We start from the raw sequence: 13,522 nt of genomic DNA on the forward strand, positions 1-13,522 counted from the left end.
CTCTGTCGCGTGTTAGAACTTTATGTGGACTTTATCTAATTGATTATGATGAGACAAAGATTAGTGCAGATTTAAATTGTGTGAAGGAGTACAATAGGTTAAGAAGAGAATATGCTCCAAGTTTACCTCAATATCCTTTAATTGAAAGGCGTATAGTTGGTCAGAAAAAGAAAAATGAGGACAAATGTGCTGAAGTAGTCCAGAAACGGCGAAAAAAAGATGTAGCTGTTATTGGTAGCTCTAGAAAAACTGTTAGTATTGAAGAGATTGTTGGATTTAAGTTGGAAAATAGGTGTGGTGTCAACTGCTATGCAAATGTAGTAGTTAATGTTGTTTTCTTTTTGAAAAATGTTAAGGAACAGATTATAGAAAATCAGGAGCATACCTTTTGTCATTCTTTAAATTCTATATTTGAAACGTTAAGGAATGTTTTAGATATATGTGCAGAATTAAATCAGTTTTCTCAGAATATACAGCAAGATTGTCAGGAATTTATTATGTATATGTTTACAGCTTTGGAAGATGAAGGTGTAGATATTGATAGTCTTTTTGGGCTTTCTTATAAATGGGAACATAAGTGTGATAATTGTTCATTTTTAAGTAGTACTGAGATACCCAGTGAAAGATTTTTATATTTGACATTACCAGACTGCAAAGAAGTGCCTTTTAATGAACTAGTTAAAGATGCGCATCAAAATATGGTCTGTTCTCAATGCAAGTCTGAAATGTTATCAACTTTATTTATCCATAGATACGGACAATATGTAATTTTAATGTTTCAACGATGCAGAGCTGATGGGAGTAAAGTATCCACTTTAATTAAAAATTTTGTGGCTTCTCAAGTTTCTATTTCTAGAAGAACATTTGTAACTGTAGCCATTATTTATCATGAAGGGCATTCTACATCATCAGGACATTATACGGCTTATTTGAAGTGTGCTACTGGCTGAACACTTTACAATGATAGCCAATTGACTTTTAAAAAACGTTTGCCTTTTGCCTTAAGTAACTCTTATTTGTTATTTTTGGAACCCAAATTTCAGTAGAGTGGTTTGGTGTAGGAATATGTATACTATAAAGATCTGAAACTTACTAGTTTACAAATATCATGTAAATAAGGGTGTACAAATCTATACATGAAATTTGTGTTTTGCATATTGATAACATCAGGTACAAATTTACTTAATGTTTGATGGTATAACATATGGTACAAATTTTGATTGTAAAAGTACAGAAAATAATGGATGAGACTAAGATTACAAAATTTCAGAAAAAAACTACTTAACTCATAGTATTTGGCCACGTGGAAAAATATGAGAGAAGAAAATGAGTACTTTTGAGAATTATTTAGAAACTTATATGGACGTAAGTGTTTCGGAGAAGTATTTAAAAGATAATGAGTTAGCTTATACAATTTGGCCACGCGGAAAGGTATGAGAGAAGAAACTGTGTCTTTCAAATACATTTTTTATAGGAGATTGCTGCACGGGATTTTGTTGAGATATCTTGAAAAATAAGTGGTATACTTTAATTAGGTTGTAACTGTGGAAGATGTAGTGTGCTTACTCAAGAAATTGCGAATTTGAGGAAAACATTTAAGACATTTTTTTTCAAGTATTTATAATATGTATGCAGATTTTGTATGGGTTTTTTAAACACAATCATTTTGATTGTGTTTTTTTTTCCCCGCTGTTATATGATGATTAATGTTGAAATCACTCTTGATAGTGAAAATCAATGTTTTCTGAGGACAGCAAAAATAAATCATTTAATATGTTGTTTACTTATTTTGCTACATTGCATTCAGAAATATGTATTATAACAGATTTTTTTTTTACTCTCCTCCACAGATATTATATTTATAAGGTACGTTTAATTAATAATATCTGACAGTTTTGTTTGGACCTGTCTTATTGTTTCGTATTGTTTTTTCTATAAATAATATACTTTATAATTTTATTTTTAATTTCTTTCCACAGGTGCTACGTTTTCATAAGACATTTAATTTTTTTTTTCTTTTTATTAGGTAAGTATATATAATAAAGACATTTTTACAACATTGTGTTATTTATTTCTCTATCCTTCTTAAAACAATGTCATCTTTTATATTGAACACTTCCACATAGGATTGGGTGCATTGTTAGAAGGTATGGTTTAAAAGTGATTAAATAAAATGAGCGATATTTCACTGAGTGAGTTTAGGAAAAGTGATATATGAAAACGATGGTGTATATGGTATTAAATGTTACATGGTGTTCTTTGCAGGACTTTAAATCCTGTGTTGTAGTTCCAATTTTGACTCAAGATTAGTGGGCTGGGGGGCTTAGTGGGACTTGCATGGTCATGATTGAGGTACTCCTTTTATGAGCCATGGTTCAGATGTGTTTATGATAGAGTGGTTCCGTTATGGTTCTGCTTAGTGAATAAAACGTGTTAAGGAAGCACAATGTTAGTGTTGTGCATGCATAGCGGCAAGTTCATCAGAAATGTTGTTCGTCCTGAGGACAGATCAGACAATGTTCATGATGGAGCACGTTTGTGATGAGTATTGAACCATTTAACAGTTGTTAAAAAAACCTGAAGGGTTTTTGTAAAGACGAGATATGTTTGTCATTCTAGAGCCCTGTATCATAAAGAACTGTTCTTCCGAACTAATACGTATTGAAATTGGTTGACTGTCATTTATGAGATTTTACTCAGTGATTTTCTGGGCCATATTCTCTCAAATCTGTACATGTGATTGCTGCGTGAAGACCTACGCCTACTTCAATTTGAATATAGAGGTATATTATGAAAGGTGTTTATCTGTGTTTTTTTTACTTTAAACGTCAAGAAAGCAGAGATAAAATTATCTCTCTATTACCTAGCAGCTGCTAACACCAGTTAGGAACACTTAGTAGAAGATAGTGAACATTTTGGGTGCACTTTGCATGTCAGTTGCATTTATATCTAATGAGATGCAAAGTGGGCGTGCCAAGATGTTACCGACTGAAAATAGTCTTTAACATCGTTATCTCTTATTACTAGCTTTTGGAGATATTTGCGCTAAGCGGGAATATTTTTAAAAGCTAAGACTTGCCTTGAGTAGTTCTTAGCTATGTTATCCAATGGGTGGTGGATAACATGGCTAATAGCATTAGGTCGCTATCTATGAATAATCCTGATTTTTTTGTGATACTTATGCTTTGCAACGTTTTTTACCGCATTTGCGTTAAACCTTATTAATACCAAGGTTTATTTGCGGAAGAAATTGCTGCAGCGCTGCGGTAAATGTTTAGGGCCATATTACCAAGAACTAGCGATAATTTTTGTCTCTAACTTGTTTAGAGACAAAAATTATCGCCGCACATTGGCGATTTTTATCGCAGATAAACCTTGCTATTAGCAAGGTTTATCGTAAATGCGATAAAAAACGGCCGCAATGCATGAATATCGATGAAAAGTCAGCGATATTCATGAATTATCGAGCAAATGCTCTTAGCCATGTTATCCACCTCCCATTAGATAACATGGCTAAGAACTGCTCAGGGCAGGTCTTAGCTTTCGGAGATATTTGCGCTTCGCGCGAATATCTCCAAAAGTTGATAATAGGAGATTGCGATGTTAGGGACTGTTTGCAGTGGCTAACATTTTGGCATACACACTTTGGATGTCATTAGTGATAAATATCACCGACATGTAAAGCGGGGCCCAAAATGGTTGCTATCTCCTATTAGTTGTCACTAATTGGTGTTAGCGACAGCTTGATAATAGGGAGATAATTTTATCTCCGCTTTCTTGGCTTTTAAAGCCAAAAAAGCGGTGATCAACCCCCTTGATAATATGCCCCCTAGTCTCTAACCAAGTAGAAGGAATACTACATACTTGAATATTGTTTAGTGCTTATTTTCATTGAGATCGTCACAGAAGTTCAATGGACCCGAGACGCTGTTTTTGTGTATCTTGGCGACTGCCAAGCCTTTGTAGCAGTGGGAGTGAGGCCTCTCTAAGGGGGGCAGCGTAGCTCCTTTTGATGTTTATAATTGCAGATAGCAGGGTAGAAATGTCCGCGGAATTTATGGATGCTTAGTCGAAGTATAGTGTACGTGCTGCTCTTAGCACCTCATTACGACACACAGGGGAGTCACGTTCCACAGTTGGAGATCAGAGACTTAGGAAATAAAACTTTATAATAGCAAGGGCTCTAAGCGATAGAAATCGACCGTTGTCGGTGTACAAAATATCACCGGTATTGCTGGTATTTTCTATGGTGTTAGTGGTCGAAGGAGAATAGTAACATATGTGAAAAAAAATTCGGTAACAGGCTCAGAATTTCACATTATCACGTGAAAACAAAAGTTTTTCTCACATACTGATAAGTCTTTTATAATTAAGGGACGGAGTGTATGTAGTGCTATTTACTACACTGCTATGTGAACGATGTCGAATGTTTCATAAGGGGAGGCTTTAAAAGTTTTTCGATAAACTGGTTTTCTAGGGAAGTTGGTGGAGTGTTCCGTGTAAATTGCAGAATAGAAACTAGTAAAAACCAATTGGAAGTGTTCTTTTAAAGTCACATGACTGCACATGCGTGTCTCGACGCCTGTACGTGATAGGCGGGTGCGCGCACCCGGGCGCGCACAAGATGAAAGCAGCGAGAAAATATCTGCTAGAAGTGTTGTTTTGAAGTCACATGACTTCACATGCAAGTCTCAAGTCCTGCACGCGATAGGAGGGTGCGCGCACCCGGTCGCGCACTACAATGAAGCGCCGAAAAAACATGTCATAAGATGCTCTTGGAGCATGTTTTCGTAGAAATAGTTAGTTCTGAAAAGAACTTTTTTTTTTTTTTTTTTTTTTTGGGAAACAAGTGTTATGATGCTTTAGATTTCTTAAAGTTGCTACTACATTTTTCAGTATGTAATACTATGAAAATGAAGTGAAGAAATTTATCTTTTCTTGGTGCGTTTATGACTTTCAATTTTGAGTTTAATAAGAACAAGGCTCTGCTCTCCATATAAAAGAATTTCTCCACACTCGTTGCATTTCATGTGCACCTTCGCAAGATATGGTCTCAAGTCCATCTCAGCACTCGATGGAGATACAGGTCGTCCACCAGAATATGTGCTGGCCACCTCTGATGGTAATAGCGTGGCCAGGGCTCTTGTCGATGCTTTTGCATAATGCTCAGGGTGCCTTTGTTTAACATGTCGCAGCATGGTGTGTATAGAAAAGGAATATTTTCTATTTGGATTTCCCCTTGAGAGCTCCGAATTGCATATCGTGCAGGTTACTTTTGGCGCATTCACTTTCTTTTGATCTTCAGGATAAGTAAAAAATTGCCAAATGAAAGATTCCTTTTTTCTTCTTAACGGTGGTCGTTCATTTCCTTCAGATTCGGAAGATGAATGTGGAAGGGCAGCCATTTCAGCAAAGTCTTCCGGAAGATGCTCGACGTTGTTGTCTCTTGAGAGTAGAAAAGATTGTGAGGAAAGTGGGTGGAGTGCTTCGTGTAAATTACAGAACAGAAACTACTAAGAACCAATTGGAAGTCTTGTTTTCAAGTCACATGACTTTACATGCGCTTCTCAGGACGTGTAGGCGGTGACACTATCTAGTTCCGAACGTGATTTGGAAGTAGCGATGTTCTTTACTGAAGTTTAAAAACGTGAAAAGAAGTGAATTCAAACACATACGGATTTGATATATTTTTACAGCTCGATTTAAGTATACAATTAATAAATTATAAAATCTGTTATATTTTTCAAAATAAATATTAAGGTGTGTACAATCAGTCACGCACGAATGATTAAAAAAAATTCGGCTCCATTTAATAAAAAAGTTTATAGGAGAAAAAAAGCCTAGGTTCAGTGTCTTTAACGTACTATAAGTTTTTTCATTGGTCTATGAAGAAATTCATTAGGTTTAAATTGGAAAGCTTCATGAAATAAATAGGTGGGTGCGTGCAGTCGGTTGTGCACGTAAGATTGGTATGTCGATATTTATTTCAGGTATATCCTTCATACTTAGGAACTAGCATTCAAAAAACCTATGAAATTCACTGAAAAAACCATAGGTTTTACACACGTTATAGTTAGGAAGTAGCATTTGAAAAACCTATGAAATTCACTGAAAAAACCATTGGTTTTACACACGTTATAGTTAGGAAGTAGCATTTGAAAAACCTATGAAATTCACTGAAAAAAACATAGGTTTGACACCAGTTATAGTTACCTGGAAATTTTACTGATATAAAACCAATGAAATTCCACGTTATAGTTAGTTGGACTCACTATAACTTGCGCGTGTAATGCACTGCTGATGACGTCACATATTACATCACTCATGACATGGTCAGTGACATCACTCATGACATCACTGATGACACCATCCTTGTGAGAAAGTGACAGATATCATTTCAGTGTAATGTAACCCTTGAAACACATATTCAAAAATAGAAACTAACATTTTCAAAAAAATGGAGATACCTATACCAGTTACAACAACCAATTCAGTAATTCCAACATTTATATACACATCCACTAATTCACTAACAGTTCTATATAGTCACTCGTATATATGCTTACTGATTATATATAGTGATACAGCTATACATCCTATTATATACCGACAGACATCCAAAAGTAAATCACACACATATTCACACTTGGAAATAAACTAATAAACATCCATTTATTTACATATACAGATATACACACATTAACACCTTACTTCTAAGTAAACTTTCAGTTACTTACTCTTTTAAGCAATCACTTATAGAAACACATACTTATTTAAACAGGAACTCTTTCAATCTCTCACTGTCACATATACTCAGTTATATATATCAATACTTACATAAACTACATTAAAACATATGTGGTTACTAATAAACACACTAGTGAAGCAGGTATTCACTGACTAACACACACATATACACACTCAGCCATCCATACAGTCCTGCACATCCATTAAGACACTTATTTAAACATGTATTTTTCCATCAACCTCTACATATACATTTATAAAACATATTTATTTTTTAAAAAGACACACATTCACTGAATAGTGTCATCAGTGATGTCATCAGCAGTGCATTACACGCGCAAGTTATAGTGAGTCCAACTAACTATAACGTGGAATTTCATTGGTTTTATATCAGTAAAATTTCCAGCTAACTATAACTGGTGTCAAACCTATGTTTTTTTCAGTGAATTTCATAGGTTTTTCAAATGCTACTTCCTAACTATAACGTGTGTAAAACCAATGGTTTTTTCAGAGAATATTTATATATATATATTCACTGAAAAACCATAGGTTTCACACACGTTATAGTTAGGAATTAGCATTTTAAAAACCTTGGACATTCACTGAAAAAACCATAGGTTTCACACCAGTTATAGTTAGCTGGTCATTATACTCATACAAAATCTTTGAAATTCCCCCGTTATAGTTAGTTCAGCTAACTATAACTTGCGCGCCTGCAATGCTCTGCTGATGACATCACATATTACATCACTCATGACATGGTCAGTGATATCACTCATGACATCATTGATGATATCTCAAATGACATCACTGATGACATCATCCACTGGATGTGTCTTTTTCTGAAAAATAAATATTTTTTATATATGTATATCTAAAGGTCCATGGAAGAATAAATGGGTAAGTAAGTGTATAAATAGATGACTTTTTTGTAAAATTGATTGTATAACTGACTGAGTAATTGTATCTTAGTGAATACATGGGTTAGTGAGTAATGTTTAAATATGTAAATATCTGTATCAGTCTCACACATTTTTTGAATAAGTGGCTGCATTGGTTGGTGAATAATTACATGAGTGTCTATATAGGTTATTTGTTGGTTTTTTGAGTATCAGTATGAGTGTCTGAGTGTTTATATGGTTTGTTGGGGGATATTACTTAGCACATAGATGCATCAATGAGTGACTCACTGTTTATATGTGCTTTGAAGACAGCATGTGTGCAGGGCTGTATGGGTGGATGAGTGTGTGTATAGGTGTGTTAGTGAGTGAATGACTGTCTCAATACTATCTTTATGACTAAGTACATATGTGTTAAACTTTTTTATGTGAGTATTGGTGTATATAAGTGAGTATATATGAGAGTTAGAGATTTGAAGAGTTCCTGTATAACTAAGTATGTGTTTCTATAAGTGATCGTTTAAGAGAGTCAGTATGTGTATGTTTGTGTGTATAGCTGTATATGCAAGTAAATGGATGTTTGATAGTTTATTTGTATGTGTGAGTATGTGTGTAAGTAACTCTAATGGATGAGTATCGGTGTGTAACAGGATGTATAGGTGTATCATGATTGAGTACATGTATGAGTGACTATATAGAACTGTTGGTGAATGAGTAGATGTGGACGTAGATGTTGGAAAAGGTTGTTTTAACTGGTATTGGTATCTCCATTTTCTTGAAACTTTTTGTTTCTATTTTTGAATGTGTGTATCAAAGGTTATATTAGAGTGAGAGGAGGTCTGCCACTCTTTCACAAGGATGATGTCATCAGTGATGTCATTTGAGATGTCACCAGTGATGTCATGAGTGATGTCACTGACCATGTCATGAGTGATGTAATATGTGACGTCATCAGCAGTGCATTACGGGCGCGCGAGTTATAGTTAGCTGAACTAAGTATAACGGGGGAATTTCAAAGGTTCTGTATGAGTAAAATGAGCAGCTAACTATACCTGGTGTGAAACCTATGGTTTTTTCAGTGAATTTCAAAGGTTTTTAAAATGCTAATTCCTAACTATAACATGTGTGAAACCTATGGTTTTTCAGTGAATTTCAAAGGTTTTTTAAATGGTTATTCCTAACTATAACATGGCTGAAACCTATGTTTTTTTCAGTGAATTTCAATGGTTTTGTAAAGGATAATTTTTAAATGTATTAATTGTTAAATTTTTTATGCTGATTTACTACATTATTTTAAATTATTTATTTTTAGATATTTTATTTTTTAAATTACACAACATATTTTTAATATAAATTTAAAAAAAAATATTTTCACACCTCTCTGCAATGCAGCCCCCTGGCGCGTTTGCAGAGGGGGAACTAATTCCCTTTGCATACTGGAGGTCCCTGCATTGCAGAGAGGTGTAATGAGGCCAAACCCTTTTTTACACCTCTCTGCAACGCAGCCCCCGGGCATGTTTGCAGAGGGGGAACAAATTCCCCTTGCATACTGGGGGTCCCTGGGGGCAAACTAGCCCACCTGGAACCTCCAGTATGCATCAGGGGGCTGCATTGCAGAGAGGTGTAATGAGGCTATGCCCCTTTTTACACCTCTCTGCAATGCAGCCCCCTGGCACGTTTGCAGAGGGACAACTAATTCCCCTTGCATACTGGGGGTCCCTGGGGGCCAACTAGCCCACCAGGAGCCTCCAGTATGCGCCAGGGGGCTGCGTTGCTTTTCCCCGGGGGCGGCGGTCCCCAGGGCAGTGTGGGGGGGATTGGGGACCCCCCACACTTCTTTATCACTATGTTCCCGCGATTTAGTGCCCCCGGGGGGTTATTTGAAAAAAAAACAGACCGGTTTAAACAAAAAAAACAAAAATTGGGGTCTTGGGGGTCCTTGTGGGACCACCTGGGCAGGCCTCGGGGGTCAGGGTGTGTCTACCCTGCCCCCCTATTTGTGTTCTACACGTTTGTTTTTCTCCTTTCTTGTGCCTAGGTCTACCGAGCACAAGATGGATGCCAACACTTCCTGGTTTGAAGTGTTGACAGCCAATGAGCATGCACCTTTCTCGGGAAGGCATGCTGATTGGCTGCCACTGTCTGTCAACAATCCAAACAGAAATTGTTGGCAGCCATCTTGTGCCTCTGTAGACTGAGGCACAGGAAAGCAGAAAAACAAACGTGTAGAACTCAAAAAAGGGGCAGGGTAGAAGCACCCTGACCCTCAATGCCTGCTCAGGGGGTCCCACAAGGACCCCCAAGGCCCAAAATTGTATTTATTTTTTTCGAAAAATCGCGGGGTGCACGCACGGTGCGCACTTATAGATATATATATTTTTTTCCTTTCAATTTTCTCAGGAACTACTGGAGGGATTTACACCATTTAAGCAAATGGGTGATCTGCGATTCAGACTCTACCATTTTGTCAAATTTCTTGTAATTCCGTACAGCCATTCGAGCTGTAGCCGTGTCTAATCTTCCTATGGAAAATTACATGGGGAAAACACGTTTTCGGATCCCCCTTTTTACTCAGCCCCCACTTGACGAATCCCCCCAAAACTTTCAGAGAAGGAGCGGAGCGGAGCGGGCCATCTTCTTTGAGAAATTCCCGAAGATTCATCAACCGGCGCCAAAGTTATTCCCAATAGAATGTTGTGGATTTCCTATGGAAACTAGGTCCTAACTATAACTACCTACTGGCGACCGCCAGTAGGTAATACATATACATATATATATATATATATATATATATTCACTGAAAAAACCATAGGTTATAGACCATATATAGTTAGGAATTAGCATTTACAAAACCTTGAAAATTCACTGAAAAAACCATAGGTTATAGACCATATATAGTTAGGAATTCGCATTTACAAACCTTATATTACTCACACAAAACCATTGAAATTCCATATATAGTTAGTTGCACTAACTATATATCGCGCACCCGCAATCCACTGCTGATGATGTCACATATTACATCATTCATGACATGGTCAGTGACATCACTGATGACATCACTGATGACATCTCAAATGACATCACTGATGACATCTCAAATGACATCACTGATGACATCACTGATGACATCTCATTTGACATTACTGATCACATCACTGATGATATCATTCATGTGATAATACGATGAACCTCTTCAGACTCTAATATAACCTTAGATACAATCAGTGTAAACAGACACTCACAGACTGTCACTCATCCATGGAGTTACTCACACACCTAGTCAGTCATGTAAAGAATCAATCACACCTCCATTTCCTCAACTATACAGTTATACAAACTTTACTTATTCAAACATATACTAACACATATTTACTCTCTTATACAATCCCTGATACAAGTTCACAATGATCCATACAGCCACTCACACATTCACTGGCTCTTATGCACAGTTATTTATATATGTCAACTCTCACATGTACTGTGTTTTACATATGTACTTACTTTGACATGTAGCACTGAGATATCCATTCACTCACCAATACACTCATGCACACAGTCAACCGCCCATACAGCTGTTTCCACATGCACTTTTGAAACCATACATCTAGTGAATCAACTCCTCACACATCTATGCAGAGTCATACACCTCCCAGCCACCCACACACACACTCAGTCTCCCATACAAATACTTGGGCAACCAATCAATAACCCATATAGTTACTCATATAGCTACTTATCAACACATGCAACAGTTTACAGAACAACAGACATAATGATGCACAAATTAAGACAGTTTAGTCACTAACCCATGCACTCAGTGAGACACATTTAATCACTCACTCATACAGTCAGTCATGCACCTACTAAATCCTTCATCCAGACACTTATACATCCACTCATTCTTCAATATGTAAGACATATTTTAACTTTACAGAAACATACAGTCACTGGATGTTGTCATCAGTGATGTCATCAGTGATGTCATTTGAGATGTCATCAGTGATGTCATCAGTGATGTCACTGACCATGTCATTAATGATGTAATATGTGACATCATCAGCAGTGGATTGCGGGTGCGCGATATATAGTTAGTGCAACTAACTATATATGGAATTTCAATGGTTTTGTGTGAGTAATATAAGGTTTGTAAATGCGAATTCCTAACTATATATGGTCTATAACTTATGGTTTTTTCAGTGAATTTTGAAGGTTTTGTAAATGCTAATTCCTAACTATATATGGTCTATAGCCTATGGTTTTTTCAGTGAATATATATATATACATACATATATAAACATATATCATCTGTATATCTATATAAATACAAACATAAATGCATGCATACATATACTTATATGCATACAGATGCATGTTATTTACATGAAAGTTGAAAAAACACTAATAAAAGCAAAGCTAAAAAGCCACCACATTACAAACAGAATGGCTTTAACTTAAACGAGGGCGAGATCTATTGCATTTTCAATGCTTGTTTACTTTGGTTCCATCAAGAAGGCATTCAGATGTGTCACACATTTGCCATAAATTCTGAATGTTAGCACTCTAGTTGCACATTAGATCACTGTAGTAAAGCTACTGCGCACCAGGGACGTCTGCTGCTGGTATTCAAAGTGCATGTTTCAGTCGGCATGTCAGAATTTTTTTAATGAAATAGAAGAGGATTTGAGAAGTCACTCAAAATGATCCCTAATTTTTCTTTCTGAAGCACTAATCATACTTTCTATGGCAAAATTAACCCCCTCATGTTGTTCCTTTTTAAATTGAGTGTTTTCAGACTTACCACTTCATTCCAATCAAGATGGCTTCTGGTGTGCCATACTTTTGTCATAAGTAAGAATGTTAGCGCTCTAGTTGTTCTTTAGAACACTCTGGGACATTCTGTCATTGGGCTATACTTGGGGTACATCTGGGTGATATTTGGGCTACATTTAGGCTCTTTTGTCTCTGGTGGCCATCTTGGGAGACTGTATGTCAGAATTTTTTAATGAAATTGAAGAGGGTTTGAGAAGTCACTCAAAATGTGCCCTAATTTTTCTTTCTGCAGCACTAATCATAATTCATATGGCAAAATATACCCCCTCATTTTGTTCCTTTTTAAATTAAATGTTTTAAGAGTTACCACTTTATTCCAATCAAGATGGCTTCAGGTGTGCCATACCTTTGTAATAAGTAGGACTGTTAGCGCTCTAGTTGTTCTTTAGAACACTCTGGGACATTCTGTCATTGGGCTATACTTGGGCTACATCTGGGTGATATTTGGGCTACATTTGGGCTCTTTTGTCCCTGGTGGCCATTTTGGGAGACTGCATGTCAGAATTTTTTAATGAAATAGAAGAGGATTTGAAAAGTCACTCAAAATGTGCCCTAATTTTTCTTTCTGCAGCACTAATAATACCTTCTATTGCATATTATACCCCCTCATTTTGTTCCTTTTTAAATTAAATGTTTTAAGAGTTACCACTTTATTCCCATCACGATGGCTCCAGGTGTGCTATACCTTTGTAATAAGTAGGACTGTTAGCGCTCTAGTTGTTCTTTAGAACACTCTGGGACATTCTGTCATTGGGCTATACTTGGGCTACATCTGGGTGATATTTGGGCTACATTTGGGCTCTTTTGTCTCTGGTGGCCATTTTGGGAGACTGCATGTCAGAATGTTTTAATGAAATAGAAAAGGATTTGAGAAGTCACTCAAAATGTGCCCTAATTTTTCATTCTGCAGCACTAATCATACTTTCTATGGCAAAATATACCCCCTCATGTTGTTTCTTTTTAAATTAAATGTTTTAAGAGTTACCACTTTATTCCAATCAAGATGGCTTCAGGTGTGCCATACCTTTGTAATAAGTAGGACT

This window comes from Lissotriton vulgaris, chromosome 1_1 (genome assembly GCF_964263255.1).
Source record: "Lissotriton vulgaris chromosome 1_1, aLisVul1.2, whole genome shotgun sequence".
NCBI classification, from domain to species: Eukaryota; Metazoa; Chordata; class Amphibia; order Caudata; family Salamandridae; genus Lissotriton; species Lissotriton vulgaris.